Below are 19215 nucleotides of genomic sequence, written 5' to 3' on the forward strand. Positions count from 1 at the left end.
CTATTTGTCTGCTCTTTAGTTCTTGTAGGTCCTTGTTAAACCTTTCTTGTATTTTCTCCGTTTTATTTCCAAGATTTTGGATCATCTTTACTATCATTATTCTGAATTCTTTTTCAGGTAGACCGCCTATTTCCTCTTCATTTGTTAGGTCTGGTGGGTTTTTGCCTTGCTCCTTCGTCTGCTGCGTATTTCTCTGTCTTCTCATTTTGCTTAACTTACTGTGTTTGGGGTCTCCTTTTCGCAGGCTGCAGGTTCGTAGTTCCCATTGTTTTTGGAGTCTGTCCCCAGTGGCTAAGGTTGGTTCAGTGGGTTGTGTAGGCTTCCTGGTGGAGGGGACTAGTGCCTGTTCTGGTGGACGAGGCTGGATGTTGTCTTTCTTTTGGGCAGGTCCACGTCTGGTGGTGTGTTTTTGGGTGTCTGTGGCCTTATTATGATTTTAGGCACCCTTTGTGCTAATGGATGGGTTTGTGTTCCTGTCTTGCTAGCTGTTTGGCATAGGGTGTCGTGCACTGTAGTTTGCTGGTCTTTGAGTGGAGCTGGGTCTTGGCGTTGAGATGGAGATTTCTGGGAGATTTTCGCTGTTTGATATTACGTGGAGCTGGGAGGTGTCTTGTGGACCAGTGTCCTGAACTTGGCTCTCCCACCTCAGTGGCGCAGCCCTGATGCCTGGCTAGAGCACCAAGAGCCTGTCCTCCACACGGCTCAGAATAAAAGGGAGAAAAAATAGAAAGAAAGAAAGAGGAAGATAAAATAAAATGAAATAAAGTAAAATAAAATAAAATTATTAAGAGAAAAATAATTATTAAGAAAAAGAATTTAAGTAAAAAACAAAAAAAAATAATAAAAAAACTGACAGAACCCTAGGACAAATGGTAAAAGCAAAGCTATAGGGACAAAATCACACACAGAAGCATACACATACACACTCACAAAAAGAGAAAGAGCAAAAAATATATATATATTGTTGCTCCCAAAGTCCACCTCCTCAATTTGGGATGATTTGTTGTCTATTCAGGTATTCCACAGATGTAGCGTACATCAAGTTGATTGTGGAGATTTAATCCTCTGCTCCTGAGGCTGCTGGGAGAGATTTCCCTTTCTGTTCTTTGTTCACACAGCTCCCGGGGTTCACCTTTGGATTTGGACCCGCCTCTGCATGTAGGTCGCCTGAGGGCGTCTGTTCTTTGCTCAGACAGGACGGGGTTAAAGGAGCAGCTGATTCAGGGGCTCTGGCTCACTCAGGCCGGGTGGGGGGAGGGAAGGGTATGGATGCGGGCGAGCCTGCGGCGGCAGAGGCCGGCATGTCGTTGCACCAGCCTGAGGAGCGCCGTGCGTTCTCCCGGGGAAGTTGTCCCTGGATCACGGGACCCTGGCAGTGGCAGGCTGCACAGGCTCCCGGGAGGGCAGGTGTGGAGTGTGACCTGTGCTTGCACATAGGCTTCTTGGTGGCGGCCGCAGCAGCCTTAGCGTCTCATGCCCGTCTCTGGAGTCTGTGCTGATAGCTGTGGCTTGCGCCCGTCTCTGGAGTTCCTTTAAGCAGCGCTCTTAATCCCCTCTCCTCGCGCAGCAGGCAACAAAGAGGCAAGAAAAAGTTTCTTGTCTCTTCGGCAGCTCCAAACTTTTTGCCGGACTCCCTCCCGGCTAGCTGTGGTGCACTAGCCCCCTTCAGGCTGTGTTCACGCAGCCAACCCCAGTCCTCTTCCTGGGGTCTGACTTCCGAAGCCCGAGCCTCAGCTCCCAGCCCCCGCCCGCCCCGGCGGGTGAGCAGACAAGCCTCTCGGGCTGGTGAGTGCTGCTTGGCACCGATCCTCTGTGCGGGAATCTCTCCACTTTGCCCTCCACACCCCTGTGGCTGCTCTCTCCTCCGTGGCTCCGAAGCTTCCCCCCTCCGCCACCCGCAGTCTCCGCCCGCGAAGGGGCTTCCTAGTGTGTGGAAACCTTTCCTCCTTCACAGCTCCCTCCCACTGGTGCAGGTCCCGTCCCTATTCTTTTGTCTCTGTTTTTTCTTTTTTCTTTTGCCTTACCTAGGTACGTGGGGAGTTTCTTGCCTTTTGGGAGGTCTGAGGTCTTCTGCCAGCGTTCAGTAGGTGTTCTATAGGAGCAGTTCCACATGTAGACGTATTTCTGATGTGCCTGTGGAGAGGAAGGTGATCTCCGCGTCTTACTCTTCTGCCATCTTGAAGCTACTCTCCAGATTTTTTGATAAAATATCTTTTATTGCTCTCCGCTGTTACCCGTATATCTGCCATTTCATCAGATAGGTTCTATTCATTAAAATCTGTTATAAAGTGGTTTTCAGCCTTGGCTGTATGTTAGAATGACCTAGGGAGCTTCTTCGAATTCCTGTGCCCAGGCTCCCACCCTGACTGATTATATCAGAATCTCTAGGGTTGGGGCTCAGGCATCAGTCATGCATGAAACGTCCCAGGTGATTCCAATGTGCAGCCACATTTGAGAACCAGTACCTTGTAATCTGGCATGAAGCTGAGCCCCTAGTATATACTCACTTCAGACTTGTTGAAGTCACATTGGTTGTTGATATCACATTGATCAATTTCCATGGAGCTTACATTTATCAAGAGGAGACTAACTCTCCTGTGGGAAAATCAAAGCTGTCAGTTTTGTGCTTGGAAAGAGGAGATGACTTTATTAATAAATATTCTCATTTTTTGAAGCAAATCATAAGTACAACAGGAACTTCCAAGAGCAAAGGACTACTGAAGTTTTTCCTGGTAAACTGATTGCAGATATCTTTGTCAGTCAATTTGATTGATTACAGCATACACACATTGAAGTACTCTTCAATCAGCCATTTGTCTGAAGCCTTGCTGTTAAACCTCTTGTAAAGTAATTTAAGATTTAACCTACAGAGAATTCTGAACTGCTGTTTGAAGGCAACAAGTTCTATTAAATATCTCATCACTGCATATTATTGGAGAAATCAGATGGACATTCAATTTTGGCATTTAATGATAATAACAAAGGTAGTATGTTCAGAAAGGTTGCCTTTTCCTACTTTCCAAGCTTGCCTTTTAGCAGAAAGGATGCCAGCGGAGCCATACAAGAGCATAGGCTGTTTAGGCATGTGGTACTGAGAGAATGTGGGGAGCAAGGGTTAAGCCCCAGGGTATGTGCAGGACTCCTTAAAGAGGCATGAATCTAAGCTCTCTTTGAACTGGCATTTTTTACCCGGGCTAAGCTACATTATTTGACAGTCCTCTTTTCCAGCTTTGTCCATATGGAGAGCAGGAAGAGCACCCATCCACCTTATAAGCATGGGAAGGGGTTTCAAGTTAATTGGTTCTGGATAAATTCTACTGTTCTTCCCAAGAGTGTCTTAATTCTGATCTTCCATGGGACCCATTTTCCCTTGTTTCTTACCCTGGATAATAATCCCTCCACCCACCAGACGGTTATTCTAAAAGTTGTAAAACTTGGGCATCATCTTGGCCATCCCTGTGTCACTTTCTGTTTCCTCCAATAAATCTACAATTTCTACAATTCCTATAGATCAATGGTTCTCAGGCTTTAGTGTGCACCAGAACCACCTGGAGGTCTCGTTAAAGCACAGACTGCTGGACCCTATTTCCAGAGCTGCTGATTCAGTAGGTCTGAAGAGGGGCCTGCGAATTGGATTTTTGACCAGTTCCCAGGTAATGCTGATGATCTGGGGGGGCCACACTTTGATTCTGAGCAGACTCTCTGCTCTAGTGCAGTGGCTGTTCTTAGCCTTAGCTACACATTGGAATCACCTGTAAGGTTTTTAGTATATATATTGATGCAAGTCCTATTCCCCAATGGTTCTGATTTATTTGATGTGGGATGGGACCCAGGCATGGCTGTGATTTTTTTTTAATCTCTAATGTGTAGTCAGGTTTGATAATCATTGTAAATTTTATCTCTCAAATACCTTTCGATTTCTTTTTTCCTCTTTTGTGCTTGTCACCTTTAAATGTTTTCCCATTGCCTGCAGAATATAGACCATACTCCCTAGCATGGTTTATAAGGTCCTTTATGATCTCATTATATTCATTCATTCTTTCAAAAAATCTGTTGATAATGATGGTTGTACAACAATGTGAATGTACTTATTGCCACTTAACTTTCCACTTAAACATGGTTAAAATGATGAATGTTATGTTATGTGTATTTTACCACAATAATAAAAAAATTTACTGAGCACCTTCTAAGCATCAGGCATCTTCCCAACCTCATGAAGCTTCTTGCTTTTTCCTGAACACACCAGGCTTTTTCATATTCAGTCTCAGCTGTTGAGAATGTCCTTCTCTTCCCTGACTGGTAAACTCCCCTTTGACATTAAAGATCTAGTAAATGTCCCTTTCTATATAAAGCCTTCTTAAATTGCTAGGTACAAAGGAATTTACCACATTAAAATTATATTGGTTATTGAGTGTATATACAGTCTATAATTGGGTGTATTTCTTCTTACACTCTTTTCCTTATAGAGTGGACTGTTTCCTCTATCTTACTTAATTTTTTGTTTCTGTCTGATTTCCACCTTGGGGTGAGTGGGTTAGGCAGACTTGACCAGGTGCTGGGGTTGGAATTTGAATTCTGAGGGTCCAGTGCTGGAGCAGGCGCCAGGAAACAATAGGTATCAGAGGAATGGGCCAAACCAGAGCCTGAAGGGGAAAGCTGGGGCTTAAGAGTCAGGGCCAAGTCACAAGGAACAAGTGGCAGTGAGTTCAGAGTTGGGTGAAGATGTGATCCAAAATCTTTCTCCCACTGACCTGCCACAAACAGCTAAAGTCCCTATTGTTAGCGACTTTTTGTTCTACTCAAGGAATAGTGCCTCCTGGAAATAAACTCTTGTGAAAAATATCAATAACCACAGGATATTGTATCACACTGACTCTCCTTTGACACCTCAGCAGAAATGAGTTTTCAGTGATGACTTTGGAAAGTGATGAATAAGAGCCTGAGTGATGTTTCCGGAGGAAAGGGAAGGGTTTTCCATGCTCTAGTAGCTCTAGTAGCAGATTTGGGTGATTCGGGCAGCAGAAAAGCAATGGATTCCTAGGACTGTTGCTGACAGAGAGAATAGGGGTACACTTTACCGTTGTCCAGATCCTGTTCCGAACTGAATCTGTATCCAAAGGAAATGTGGTTCAATCTCTGATCCCTGGAAATTTGGTAGCTATGTGCATAAAATATGGATATTTTAAAGGAAATGAAGGCCAAAGAAAAGTTGGAATATGACTATTCTCTCTTAGCAGCAAACATAGAAGAAGAGAAGAAAGATTGTGATGGATTCAGTGCTTTAGTATAGGTAGTGGGATAAGGAAGGAAGCTGCTTACTTTTCCCCCTAGCTGGCCCTTCTCTTGAGTGTCCTGAGAGCCTAATTCTTTACTTGCTTGTTTGCTGTACGTAGTATGTTCATTGTATTCTTCTTCCTGACTTCCAGCTTACTGTTGGCATCACTTTTAGTAATTGCAGGTATCTGTGGGAGCAGGAAATGCTTCTCTGGCTTGCTGCAGTTTTAGATGCTCCCTTGTTTCCTGCTACATGGCCATTCTTAAATTAGACTGTTTATACTTGTGCTCAACGAGTGTGCTATCTGCTGTAAATGACCCAAGAAGTGAGTATGTGTTGGAATCAAGTCTATACTTGGAATGTACTTAGTTGCTATAGTTTGTGTTTTGTGCATGGGTTGGGGGGGGGGGGCTTGTGCAAATGATAATCACAACCAAATCTGTAAGTCCTGCTTGCAATGCTCAGTAGGAAATTCAGGTGCATGTCAAAGCACTTTGAAAAGTATGAACCACTTTATAAATTGAAAGGATGCTGACAAATACCTAAACACATTGGATAGCCCCTGAAAGGTCCTCATTAGCAAGCAGGCTGAGCCTACTGGGCCAAGTGCAGAGATAAAACAGCAAATTTATTATTATCTCTATCCACTGGAGGATAGTATTGGCACAGTTAATCCAAGAGCAACAGATAATCTAGGCATCCTTGATACCTGAGTTAGAGGTACATCATATTACAGATTAACTTTTGTGTTTTATTGAAACCAATAGAAATACCAGTTGTCTGTCTCTGAGCTTGAGTACATAGGATATGGAGAATTGATAGCTTAGGAATTAAACACTCCCTTGACTAATCCACAGAATGGTTATTTCTCATAAAAATACCGATTTTGAGACCTGAGATTATTCCGTGTGACACCTGAGTCTATATTGTCTTAAAGTGTTCTCCGTTTATTTCTAAGACATGTGGTTTATTGCTCTAACTAGATTATATGACTTAAGAACAAATCCTTTTTTATGAAATGAAACTTTCGTTTATTGAGAAAAATTCTATGTGGTGATTATTTTGCTAGAGTCTTTCACATACATTATCTCATTGACTTCTCAGAACATTCACGTGAAATGGAACTTTTATCTTTTTTTTTATAGATGAAATGCTGAGAGCTTAAGTAAACCTGTGCAAGGTCACACTATCACTCAATGATGAGCTGGAACTCAAAGCCAGGCATTTCTGTCACACGTCACTGCTTTTCCATTTTTGGTACCCCTTAGTCTCTTTTATCTGGCTCTATGATTTCCCTAAATGTTGGGAAGAATATGTCTATTCCCTATATCTCAGTTGATGGAGAAGTGACTCCGAGTCTCTTTGTTAGTTAGCAATGTTAGAAAGGATCACAATTCTTTAACTGGAAACAAGAGGAGCTTAAACCTCATTTGAGACTTTTCTAATGTAGAAACCTGGAAATTGTCATGATGTTTTTCACTGTTCTGTGGTGTACACTTGAGGAGACTTTTGGAAAGCACACTTTGAATCTCTTACTTCATCTGTGAATTTCAAAATGTGCATGGAAAATGGTATGATTGTCAGGGGAACAGAGAGGTAGCTATTTCTCCATAGGCACTAAGCTGTCTTATCCATTTTTCACCAGTCACTCATTTTCTAAAAATGAATCTGCCATGGTTTTTTTTTTTTTCTTTTTTTTTTACAAGATGGAACGGGAACTCATTTATGTTAACTTTTCAGCTATAAAATCCACTTTTAATCTTTCACTGGAGTACTAGTATCTCAGTCAGGAGAAAAAGATCTCATTAAAAACAAAGATGATATACAGTGTCTATTAATCAATTGGATGGAACTGCTTTATGCCCTGAATGCAAAATGTTGAAATGTATCTCTTAAGGATCAATATTGTTTCTAAGTAACTAAAGCTAAATCAATACCAGCTCCACACTTCACTTTGGTAACAGATGATTAGATTCTCGTGTTTCTGAACCTGTAACTACAAATACAGAGTGCCCAGAAATAGTTTTCAGACTAAATTTTTCCCCATTTGTCTTTTTAGATGTTGATTTATTTGTGTTTTCTGTGTTTAGTGAAATCCTTTTATAATATTACTGTTGAGGTAAAGCAAATTCTCTTAGAGGAATTGTATTAGACTTTATTGTATAGGGTTTTTAAGTCTCAAAGGGCTTCCTTTGACCTATGTATGTCCAAAATCATGTAATAACAGTGTTCAGCTGTATTTTGTATTATTGACTTTTGCTTACTCATTTTAGTTTTAGTGTACACTGGACTTAGAGGGAATTAATGAGTTCTGTGTTAAATGTTTAAGGACAAAAGGGCAAATTCTAAACCATAGCATTATTGCATTTCAGGATTAAAGAAAACCCTAAAGGTATATGGTTCAACCTCTTAGGTGAGGCTTTGATCAGTACCCTGTATAGGATCCCGGCAAGCTAATTCACTCTTAGGTTGGATTAAATCAAGCATAAAATTTAGAGGGAAGGAAGTTGAACCATTCACATCCCTGGCAGGAAAAGGTTATACCCTCTAAAGGCAAATTTGAGAAGCATTTTATTAAGGGGGCATTTACAGAGGTATGGGGAGGGCTATAGATACTAATAAGAGATAAGTGAAGCACTCAGAGGCTAGCAATAATATGGAACTGTGGGGGAGGAAAAATAACTTTCCCTCTACCCTTTAGGTTCTTGGCTGAGAATGCCCTGTAATAAAAAGATTAACAGGAGAAAAACAAAAGTTTAATAACATGTATACTTCCTGTATACATGGGAGAGACCCAGGAAAACTGAGCAACTCCCTGAAATGGCCCAGGCCCAAGCTGCAACCTTACATACCATCTCCAGCCAAGGACAAAAGAAGATGTTGGGGGTGGGGTGCTGTTGAGGGGAGGGGAAACCGGTTATGGGAGGTGACCAGGAAGAGCACAGTAAACAACGGTAAGGTTATTATGCAGATTTAAGTGGTCACAGTCTCCACTGACAAGATTTTCTAGAAATTCATTCTTGGTAGAGGGAGACCCCTTACAAATGAAGATTTCCCTTATAAATGTAAATATCTCTTACAAAAGGGTAACTTCTACTCTGTTTTCAGAGCTTTTCCAGTGTCTACTGTTTCTCAAAAATAATCAGCCTGAAATATTCCTTATGCCAAAGAGGTATATTTTGAGGTGGTATATGCTACTCCTCTTCAGAACCATTGCCCTTCTTAGACCTGAAGGAGCAAGGAGGGGAGAGCAGTTCCTGGAACTCCAGGAGGGTAGTTCAGAGAGAGCATCTACTGATAGGAACTGTACCTTGGGTAGAGAAACACAACTACAGCCAACCTGAGACCCAGCAGGGGTGAGTGCCAGGGGAATAAAATACCTTCCTCCTCATCTTCATGTTCCTCCTCCATTCTCTCTCCATTGATTTCCATAGGCCAAAACCAACTGAGAGCCATAGGGCAAGAGAGCCTAGTTAATGCAATGCAGAGAGGTCAGTCTTGTAGGACACAGAGCAGAGAGTAAATTGGAAGAGGTAAACAGAAGATATTCAGCATGGAGATGACAGCCCCCTTCTACCCAGACTCCATCAGAGCGTATCTAGAGGGCAGTTATTAGTTCTGAACAAAAGGGCTATAGTCAAGCAAATGTGTTCAAAGAAGGAATACCAATACAATGAGTGAACTGAAAAGCTGTCCATATAAAAATGTTTAGAGGAAGTAGGATTGTTATTTCTAGAAAAGATTTGAGGGTCAATATAATATGATAGTTAAGAGTACAGACTCTGAAGGCAGCTCTGAATTTACTAGCAGTTTGACTTTGGGCAAGCCACTTCACTTCTGTTTGCTTCAGTTCTCTTATTTGTAAAATTGGGCATAATAATAGTATCTACCCCATAGGGTTGTTATGAGAATTAAATGATTTAATATTCAAAGCACTTAAAACAGTGCTTGGTATACAGTAAATGTTATATAAGTTACATAATTGAGGAGGGGCACAGTTGAGAAATTTGTGGGGGTCTTGAAGCAGTTAAATCAAGTCCAGTGGGTGAAAACTCTAAGATGACAGATTTTCATTCAGTATAAATATAACTTGCTTCATAGACATAAAAAATGATCTTATATGGTAGTGAGTTCTCCATCCTACAGGTAGTCAAATTTAGATTAAATAACAAATTATACAGAGCGATTCAAGCATAAATTGGGAGGTTGGATTAGAAGACCTTCAGAATCCATTCCTGGCATATCTATGATTCTTCAGCAAAGTCATGTGCATTACCACTGAATGTATAACCGTGTTAGCTAAACCTCTGCCTTGAAGAGCCAATGATTGCTTTGTAGATGTTGACCTAAAACAAATAGACTGCCAGTTATTTCTCCAGCAAAAATGGGTTTATTCAGGATCAGCAGAGAATTGCAATTCTGGGTTTGCAACCTTGGCAAGCCATGTGCAAGCCCCCAGTAAAAATGGAGAAGAGAACTCTTATAGAGGGGAAAGGGAACTTGGGAGGGCTATAGTAATCAAAGAGTCCAGGACTGTTCATTGGCTGAGCTGTTGCCAGTGTCAGGGAAGAAGAAAATTTTCTCTCCCCTTCTAGGTTTTTCTGGCTGGCCTAAGAATTAAATTGACATGAAACAGATTAACAGGGGAAATTCACACAAAATTTTAATAACATGTATACATGGGAGAGACCCAGGAGAACTGAGTAAGTCACCAAAATGGCTGAAACCCTCATCTTGAATACCATCTTTAGCTACAGGCAAAAGAGGTTGTTGGGGGTAGTGGTTTGGGACTTCAGAGGGGAAGAAAGCAATTCACATGGAGATGGAAAAACAAGTGTTTGGTAAATAAATGTTCCTGGGCCAGGCAGGCAGAGACAATGGGACACAGAGTAGACTCTGATCTTTAGGCTCTGCCTAGAGTTTCCCCCAGCACACCTAGCCCATAGTCTTTGCAGATAGCTCTGGTGATAGCTTTATTCTAGGAACAGATCCTCTATCTAAATTCTTTAGGTAGCTAAGGGAGAGGTAAAAAAGAAAGATTTCCTGAGTCTCCTGTTTTTTAAAAATAATCAGCCTAAACTAATCCCCATGCTGAAGAGACACATTTTGGAGTGGCAAATAGGAGGAGGTCTTTGCTATTGTCTCAGGGCATGAGAACTCCCCGTTCTGGTCTCCCAACTCTATTTAATTTAGGTTTCTGTTTATTAATTTTTACATAGGGCACACATTGCCCAGATATCATTCTTGACCTTTAGGTAGTGCATGAAAAAGCACATTCTTAAGGCTGTTTGTGATTATATTGTTTTCCACCCTCCATCATCTTGCAACCATCTCTCCCTCCAGTTCTGTTTTCTTCAGTGAAAATAAATGAAGCAATGGTCAGTTTGCTGTTTAAGATTGTAGGCTCTACAGTTATATAATTTAGATTTAAGATTTAAGATCAGCCTTCTACTACACGTGTGATTTTGTACAGATTAGTTAACTTCTTAGAGCCCGGATTTTCTTCACTGTAAAACACAGATAATAATGAAACCGCTGACCGATAGGTGTCGTTTCCAGGGGTCTCCAAAGAGCCCAGTCCTTCATATCTCATCACAGAAAGAATTCAGCAAGAGGCAAAGTGTTAGATAAGAAGTGATTTATTAGAATAGGACGCTTGTGAAGCTTACAAGCGGGTGGGTGGGAGAGTGCTGCGCCCTGAGAACTTAGTGGGCTACAGTTTTATAATCAAAGGGGCGGGGGTGAAAGACTACTTTCTTCTTCATTCTTGAGTAGACGTCATGCTTCCATCATCAGCTCCTCCTCCAGGTTGGGCAGGGGAGTATTTTTTGTCCCTACATGGTCAAGCCAGGACTGTAAAAAGTATTTGAGGTCTCTGTACAATGAGCACCTTTCCATAAATTATTGTTTTTTATGTGTGCAGAGAGCATGTCCTAGGTATCATCAACTTAGCTCACTGGGCAGGATGTGGGCCTCATGCCACCATTGTTTTATTGTTTTGGGGCATGTCTCATGCTTCTGTCTCATGGTTTTGTGGCTAGGCAAGCCTGCTTGGTTTTGTGGTTAAGTAAACCTGCTTTCTTGAGTAATCATTAATTTACAGGGATCTCTCATATTTTTCTACTTACAGTCCCCTAGCGGGATTAACTATTTAATCACCTATTTTGTTCCTTTACTCTGTCCCTATCAATAATACCCTTTACCTCACAGGCTCATTGAAAAGATTAAATGAGTTACTGTTTGCATGCAAAGTTCCTGGCATATAGTAAACTTTCAATAAACGTTAGCACTTGTTATAATGCTATATTTTATCATATATTAATGATATATTATGTAATATGTTGTTATTATAAAACTAGTTCCTGAGATGCGTGGTTACCTTGTATACAGCAGATTTTCACACTCCCTTTGAAAGGAGCCTGCACTCTCCAGTTAATTCTGGAGGATTTCTACAGGGATTTGTAAAGCTGCTGGGGAAAAGGAAAAGAGGTAATTTCTCTTTCAATGAGAGACATCTTCCTCCAAGGCCATCCCCATTCCAAAGTCATGAGTCATGAGGAACTGTATTCAGCAGAAAAGCAGTCCGTGCAGTTCCTCCAGCTGTATGGAGGAAACCTTGTCAAAGAAGGGATTCTTGCCTCTCAGCAGCCAAGCATGAAGTTTATATTTGGATTTTCATGTGAATAAAACTTCAGAAGTTAGAAGGGGCCAGCTGCAAAAGGCCTAGTTGCTCTTTGACCTGTGGAACAAGAGCTCAAAACAAAGAAAAATAAGAGAGAAATACCACCTTCCCCGTCTTTGTCTATGTAATGAAAGGAGTTTTCAAACTTCCTTTAGCTGCAAATAATTTTAATTAGCATTTTAGAGGGGACTGAATGTAAATACCAATTCTGCTTAGGCTGGAGCCAGTTGATTAACCATTGTATGAAGTGCTAAAAGCTTCTGGTTGGGGGAGGAGGAAAAACAGACACTCTTGTTTGGCATTCTGTTCCGGTCCCCACCAGAGGCTTTGAGTCTTATTCTCCCTCCTCTCTTATTCATCTACCCACCCCCAAATGCAAATCGTTTCTTTAGGGGTGGCATCTCAACGCTAGGATGACAAGGAAAGGACGTATAAGGGCAGGATGACAGATTCATCCTAGTTTGTTCATCCACTTTTAACCCTGAAAGTCTTGGATATACCCTCAATTCTGGGCAAACCAGAATGAACACTCTATCAAGAAATATTATTCAGAAAACCATGGGTTAAGTCCCCTATAAAAAACCTTGACAGGCTGAAGGGTAGTGTCTCCACATCAATAGATACCCTAGACCACAGTGAAAGTTCTTGAGACTCAGTGAATAAGCTGAAACACACTAATTGGAGGAGAAACAATATTAATAATGAGGAGGAAGAAAAACAAGAGGAGGAGGAGGAGAAGGAATCACAGCTAGTATTTATTTAATGCTTTCTACATGCCGGGTTCCATGTTGTTATTTTATAGATACCACCTAATTCAATCCACTATTATTATGCTCATTTTATGGATGAGAAAACTGAGGCTCAGTGATCCTGTGACTTGCAAGGTCAAGTGGAGCCAGGATTCAAATCCATGTCTAACTCCAAAGTGTACACTCTTAACCACCATATGATACTGTCTTATTTACTGAGAACTTGCTATATTTCAGGCACTGTGCTAGGCCTCTGGGATAGAGCAGTGAGCAAAGCACACATGATCCCTACCCTCATGGAGTTTCAATCCATGTTAGAATGACCCATATGAAAACTGGATTCTTTTGTTTTGATATCATTGCAGTTACATAAGTGCCACTTCTATCTTACCAGAATTCCAGAGAGAGAGAGGTGTGCTGTTTATTGATGTTCACGCCTAAGCAATTACAGAAAATGACTAGACTAGCTGTTGACTAGCCTTAGAAGGATGAGGCCTTTGTTTTAGGAAGCTAAATTACGTATGCCGGGATGAGCAGCTACTGATGAAATAGGAAAGTGAAGGTGATTGTTCTCTATCAGTTTCCTACTATATATCAAACAAAAAGGAAATGATTGAAAACATTTATTCATGGTGTCTCTTTGGAACTAAAGAATACCTGTTAATATGGATCTCCTGCCAGTTGTAAGTTTCTTTCTTTCTTTTTTTTTTCCTGCTGTCAGTAACTGTCAAAATTAAGATCTCATATTTAGAGCTGCTATTGTGGGGGTTTGTGACTCTCCAAATCTGAACCTTACAATATTACGAGACATGACACCTCAGGTGACCCTGATAATTGGTGTAGCCTATTAAGTTCTGCCATTATCCATTTCTGACTCTACAGGATCAATATCAAAGTCTAAATATATATCACCTCCTTTTAGGATCTGCTTGATCCATACCTAGGTTAGGAATTGGCAACTATGGTGTCAAGGCCAAATCCAGTCTGTTGCCTGTTTTTGTATAGCCTATGAGCTAAGAATAGTTTTTACATTTTTAAATGGTTGAAAAATTCAAATGAAAAATAATATTTTGTGACATGTGAAAATTATATAAAATTCCAATTTCAGTGCCTATAAATAAATTCTTATTTGATCACAACCACCCACATTCTTTTATATATGGTCCGTGGCTGATTTCCTGCTACAGTGGCAGAGCTGAGTAGTTACTACAGAGAATGTGTGGCCCACAAAGCCTAAATATTTACTATTCGATCCTTTATGAAAGAGGTATGCTGACCGCTGGCCTAGAGGAAGGGGCTGATCCTGTTTATAGAACATGTACATGAGAAAGCTCATAATTACAGGAAAAGTGAACCATCATTGCTTTGTTTTGGAAGGAACAACAATAACAGCAAACATAAGTTGACCCAGTAGTTGCAGGTCATGTGGAATGTATAAAAGTTAAGAAAAAACTTACACTATATCTCTAATCATAGTCTTCCTAGATATTTCTAAAAACTTCTCTTTATCTTGGCTATGATCAATAGCTATTGGTCACTGATAACTAGAAGCTACAAGCATTTACCTTAAGATTCATATTTTAGCTGACATTTACCTACGTAGTACATGTATAATGTGTATATACAGTGTAAATACTTTATATGTCTCTGTTCATTTGAGTTTGCCTTCTGGCTTCATTGTGACTGGTGTTAACCCTGGAGACGCCACTGAGTCAAATGATGTAAAGACATGATTTACTTTTTGTTACCTGTTTCTCAGAGTTTCTTAGTAATACTTCTGACTCAGAATTGTGGTGCTACTTTTTCCTTCAAAGCGAAGAGAGGAAAGATTGTCTCCCTTGCTCTCTTCTCCCTGGCTTATTTTCCTGCAGCAGTACCATTCATTACCTGCTATGCAGAGATGATGAGCTCAAAAATATTCAGTTAAGATATCACTGTCAGTGTTGGTTTAATAAATCAACACTTGAAATTAAACGATTAATTTTTCAAAACATTAAACAGCAAAGGAGCACCAGAAGAAAGATGAAGGGAATAGGAAATTAGCACCTAAGAAATATTTACCCTTCATGGTAGCCCTTGTATAACATTGCAGATTGAGATTCTGACATTTGTAATTGAATAACATAGCAAAGGAAACAGGTTGCTGTACATCTTTTTCAGAGCTGGCCTGGGTTCTGGGTGAGTGAGCAAATGAGCAAAGGTCTAGGGACTGAGTAGGCCAGGTCAAAGGCCACTGTAGTGAAATATGGAACAGACTCAGATGTTTTCATCATACTGAGAGAAGCTGATGGGGTTCAGGGTAGGCCATCCCAGAATGTGCCACTTTGGCACGTGGATTATTGTGAGCTGAAAATAATCAAGGCCCAACAGACTCAAGAGGAGCTTTTTACCTCCCCCTTAACTGCCTAAAAGAATTGAGATAGAGGGCCTGGTCCAGGAAGAGGACTATCACCAGAGATAACTACAAAGAGTATGGGCTCAATGTGGTAAGCTGGGGGTAGCTCAGCAGGACTTGTTTGTTCAAATTTCTCTCTGTGCCCCATCATCTCTGCATGGCATGGCAAACATTTATTTACCCAAAATTTGCTCTTCCCATCTTCCTGTGAATTGTCTTCCTCCCCTTTGAAGTTCCAGACTCCATCCCCATCTCCTTAGCTCAGGATGCGTGTAAGCCTTAATTGCCTGACTGTCTTTGAGCCTTCCATGTCTATGTGAGACTCTCGGACCTACAAAGTTAAATTTGTTTTTCTCCTGTTAATCTGTCTTATGCAAGTTTAATTATTACAACAGCTAACAGAACCTAGAAGGGGAGAGGAAAAATTTTCCTCCCCTACAAAGCACAGTGATTGGGAGCATGGACTCTGGGACCAAATGGACTTGGGTTTGAATTCTGGTGCTGCCATTTACTGGCTGAAGGGTCTTAGTCAGGTTATTTAATCTTAATGAACTTTGATTTCCTCATTTGTAAAATGGAGATAATAAGACTACTTCCTTTTTGGGGTTGTTGTGAGAATTGAATGAGATGTTCATAAATGTGCTTAGCAATGGGCCTGGCAAAAGTACTCAATGTATGTTTGTTATTTTTGTTGTTAGTATGGATTCTAAGTGAAATCGTACCAGAAATCATTGCAGTAACTAGCCAATACTTTGTTAAATGGCAAATCTCTGCCTACTCATATAAAGGAAGGTAGTGAAAGGAATAATGAGTGGAAATTAGGAGAGCTGTGCTTTAGTCTGAAAAAATAATGACAGCAACAATAAAAGGTTAGGATTTATTAGGCCTTTGCTAAGTGTTTAATACTCACAACAACCCTAAGTATGTAATGTCATTATCCCCATTTTAAATATGGGGGAACTGAGGTTTAAAAAGACTTGGCTATTGTATAAGGTAACACAGCTAGCACTTAGCAGAAGTGGGATTTGAACTCAGGCAGATTGACTCCACATCCTCCATACTTAACCATGAACCTTCTTGGTTCTACAGTTAGCTAGCTCTATGACCAAGGGCCTACAGGATACACATATGGTTGTGCAGGTTGTGCACTGCACAACTCAAAGGGGGGTATTCTACTCATATTGGGTACATGCAGTGAATAACCTGCACACTTATATGGGTGGCCGTGGCTTAGTTCCTTAGCATATCTGAATTTTAGTTTCCTTGTCGCTAAAATAAAAGGTTTGAACTAATGGTCACTGGACCTCTTCTAGCTGAGGGTCTAGTATGAATGTGTGGATAATTTAAAAATAATTTCTAATTTGTTTTGGAGAGTTTTATACATATATTTGAATTTGTCAGTATCTGATGAAACGAATTCCTAGAATAAACCAAATAAAGCCACGGCACTGGGAAGACCTGGAGCTGGCGGATTAGGGGAGCTGCCTAGTCTTCCTGTCAGGTTCCCCTGCTCAGGTTCTCCATGCCATGTAGAGACAGTTCATATCCGCAGCTGATGCAATGAACAGCAGAAACCAAATGTCCCTTTCGTAGATATCCCCAGGATTGGGATATGGCTAAGTGAATGGATTTGCAAGGCTTTCTTTACTATGATGTGAACTGCATGAAAATTAAGTGTAAATAACATCGTAGATTTGAAAGCAGATATTCAAGTAAATTAGCTGTTGTCTACAAAAACCCATTTTAAAGAAGCAATTAATTAAGCAAGAATTTTATGTGCTACTTATCAATAAAGGCACACTTGGTTGATAATATTGTGAATCTATACATATGTACAGGTAAATTAGCTTTAGGTATTAGGATATCACTATCACTATAGTAGGACTCAGACTATCGCCTCTTAGATATTTGCTTTCTTTCAGTTAAATGATGCTTTCTGTAGGCATGCTTAACTGAAAAATAGATGAGCATGTTCTTCTACTCAATTGTATTCCACCCCTAAATAGAATTCTTTTTTAATAGTTTACACATCACCATTAAAGATATATAGTTAAGGTAAATAAAAAAAAGTATAGCAGTCTTGTTCTTCTCATCCTTCCACCTACCCCATCCCCTACACACACACCGCCCCCAACCCCTGCCCCAGCAAGGCTTCTTTCTAACTATTCTTAGAGTTACAATTTCTCCCCATTCCTAAGAAGCTTTCATGGCTCTGGCACCTCACCAAGTGTCATAGCCTCTGCAGCCTGTCCTCCTGTGTAAACAGTCAACTTAGCTCCCCTGTGAGAAAGATATCTGCTTACAGCTAACCTAAGGTCAGGAATTCCTTTGCCATTTCTAATGTTCCTTAAGCTTTAAGGTGACTTATTGTTCCCTATTCCTGTCATACTGGTTTATTCATCATTCCTTGGCTCCATCCTTCTTCTTCCTCCCTCAGAGCTTTTGCTTAGGCTGATTTCCTTTGCCTGAAATTTCTCTCCCCTTTACTCATTTCTGCCTGTCACTCGCCCTGTTCAAAGCCCAGTTTAAATTGCAGTTCCTCTAATAAGTCTTTCCATCTTCTGTACCCCACAGCAATTTGCTTATACTTTAGTTATAACTACAGTGACTGCATTTGCTGAACTCTAAAATCAGGACACATGCTTTGACAACTGTAAGTATACTTATAGGAACAATGTGATAGATTATTTGAAATCAAGATGTTTCCAGAAAATTCAGAGTGCATGTTTTCCTTAATTATAGCATTCATTACAGTCTGCCTTGTGTTGGCGTTAATTATGTATTTGTTTGGATCCTTTCTGATGTTGTGAGCAAGAATTGTGTCATATGCATCCTTGTATCACCCCACACCTGTCAGGTTCCTTTGTCTACAGTAGGCAATCTTTCTTTTACGCAGTCATCAACTACTTATTAAGCTCATATGATGTGGCAGGCACTGTGCTAGGTGCTGGGGATGAGATGAGGTATTTTCCACTATGAAATAAACACCATGAGATGAGTGCCATGTTAGGGTAGACCTGAAACACATAGAGGTCCCCCTCACCCAGACTTGGAGAGTTAGGGAGGTCTTGAAGGAAGTGGTTTATAAGCAGAGAACTGAAGGATGAGAAAGATTTTGTCAGGGAATGATAGGGCTTAGGGGCTGCGGATTACAGAGGTGACAAAGGTATGGTCCTTTGCTCTCAGAACTCTTGTAGAGAGAACAGTCTGTGTAATAAGTCCAAAGATGAGAGAGAGAGCGGCCTATTGCAGAAATTCAACTTTTTTTCTTCAGTCCCATTTGGAGTGTGGAGTGTGAAGCGGGGAAAAAGAGAAGAGGCTGAAAATGGAAGCGAGTCAGGTGCTAGGGATATAGGCATGAGTAAGACATGGCCCCTCGTCTCCCAGAATTTACATTAGAGGAGAGGTTCCCCTGTACTGTAGGAACACGTATTAAGGCACCTTACCCTCCTGAGGGTAGGGGAGGTTTACCCAAAAATGTGAGCTCTAAGTTGAAATCTAGATCACTTAGTGCAGAAGGAATTAAATTGCTAGTATTTAGATATTTTGCCTTTTCTGCTTTTCTGAATCTTAGCGTGAGATGGAAACTGTCAGGGAATAAGAGAAGGACAGCATCTCCTCTCTGCTTCTGTACTACTACTAGCTTTCCTCTCTACATACATGCTGAAATAGAGAGATTGATTACATAAAACATAATCTGTTTTTTTTTTTTTCCTTCCAATCAGAAAGCAGTTTCTCCAGTCACTTTGTTACTTGGCTTGAAGCTTCTTCCCTTTTTTTCTGATCAATATTTTAATCGAGTCTTATGTAAAATGAAATTTACATTTAGGTGTTCCCTTAGCAACCATAACATAAAATCAAATACATCTGCTTTCAGAATCAGTTCATCTTTTGAAAAAGCTTGTAGTTACCCAATTTTCTATTCTTAGCAAAACTGCTTTCTAAATGGGCTAACAAAGCATTTTAAGAACCATATTTAAATAGAATTTATGAGGTTTTAAAATAGAGATAAGTGGCTTTACCATTTATTTAATCAATCTGTCAGTCAATCAATAAATATTTATTATTACCTATAGGTGCTATGTTAGGTGCTGTGGATTACAAAGATGACAAA

Source organism: Eschrichtius robustus, chromosome X, assembly GCF_028021215.1.
Source record: "Eschrichtius robustus isolate mEscRob2 chromosome X, mEscRob2.pri, whole genome shotgun sequence".
Taxonomy (NCBI): domain Eukaryota; kingdom Metazoa; phylum Chordata; class Mammalia; order Artiodactyla; family Eschrichtiidae; genus Eschrichtius; species Eschrichtius robustus.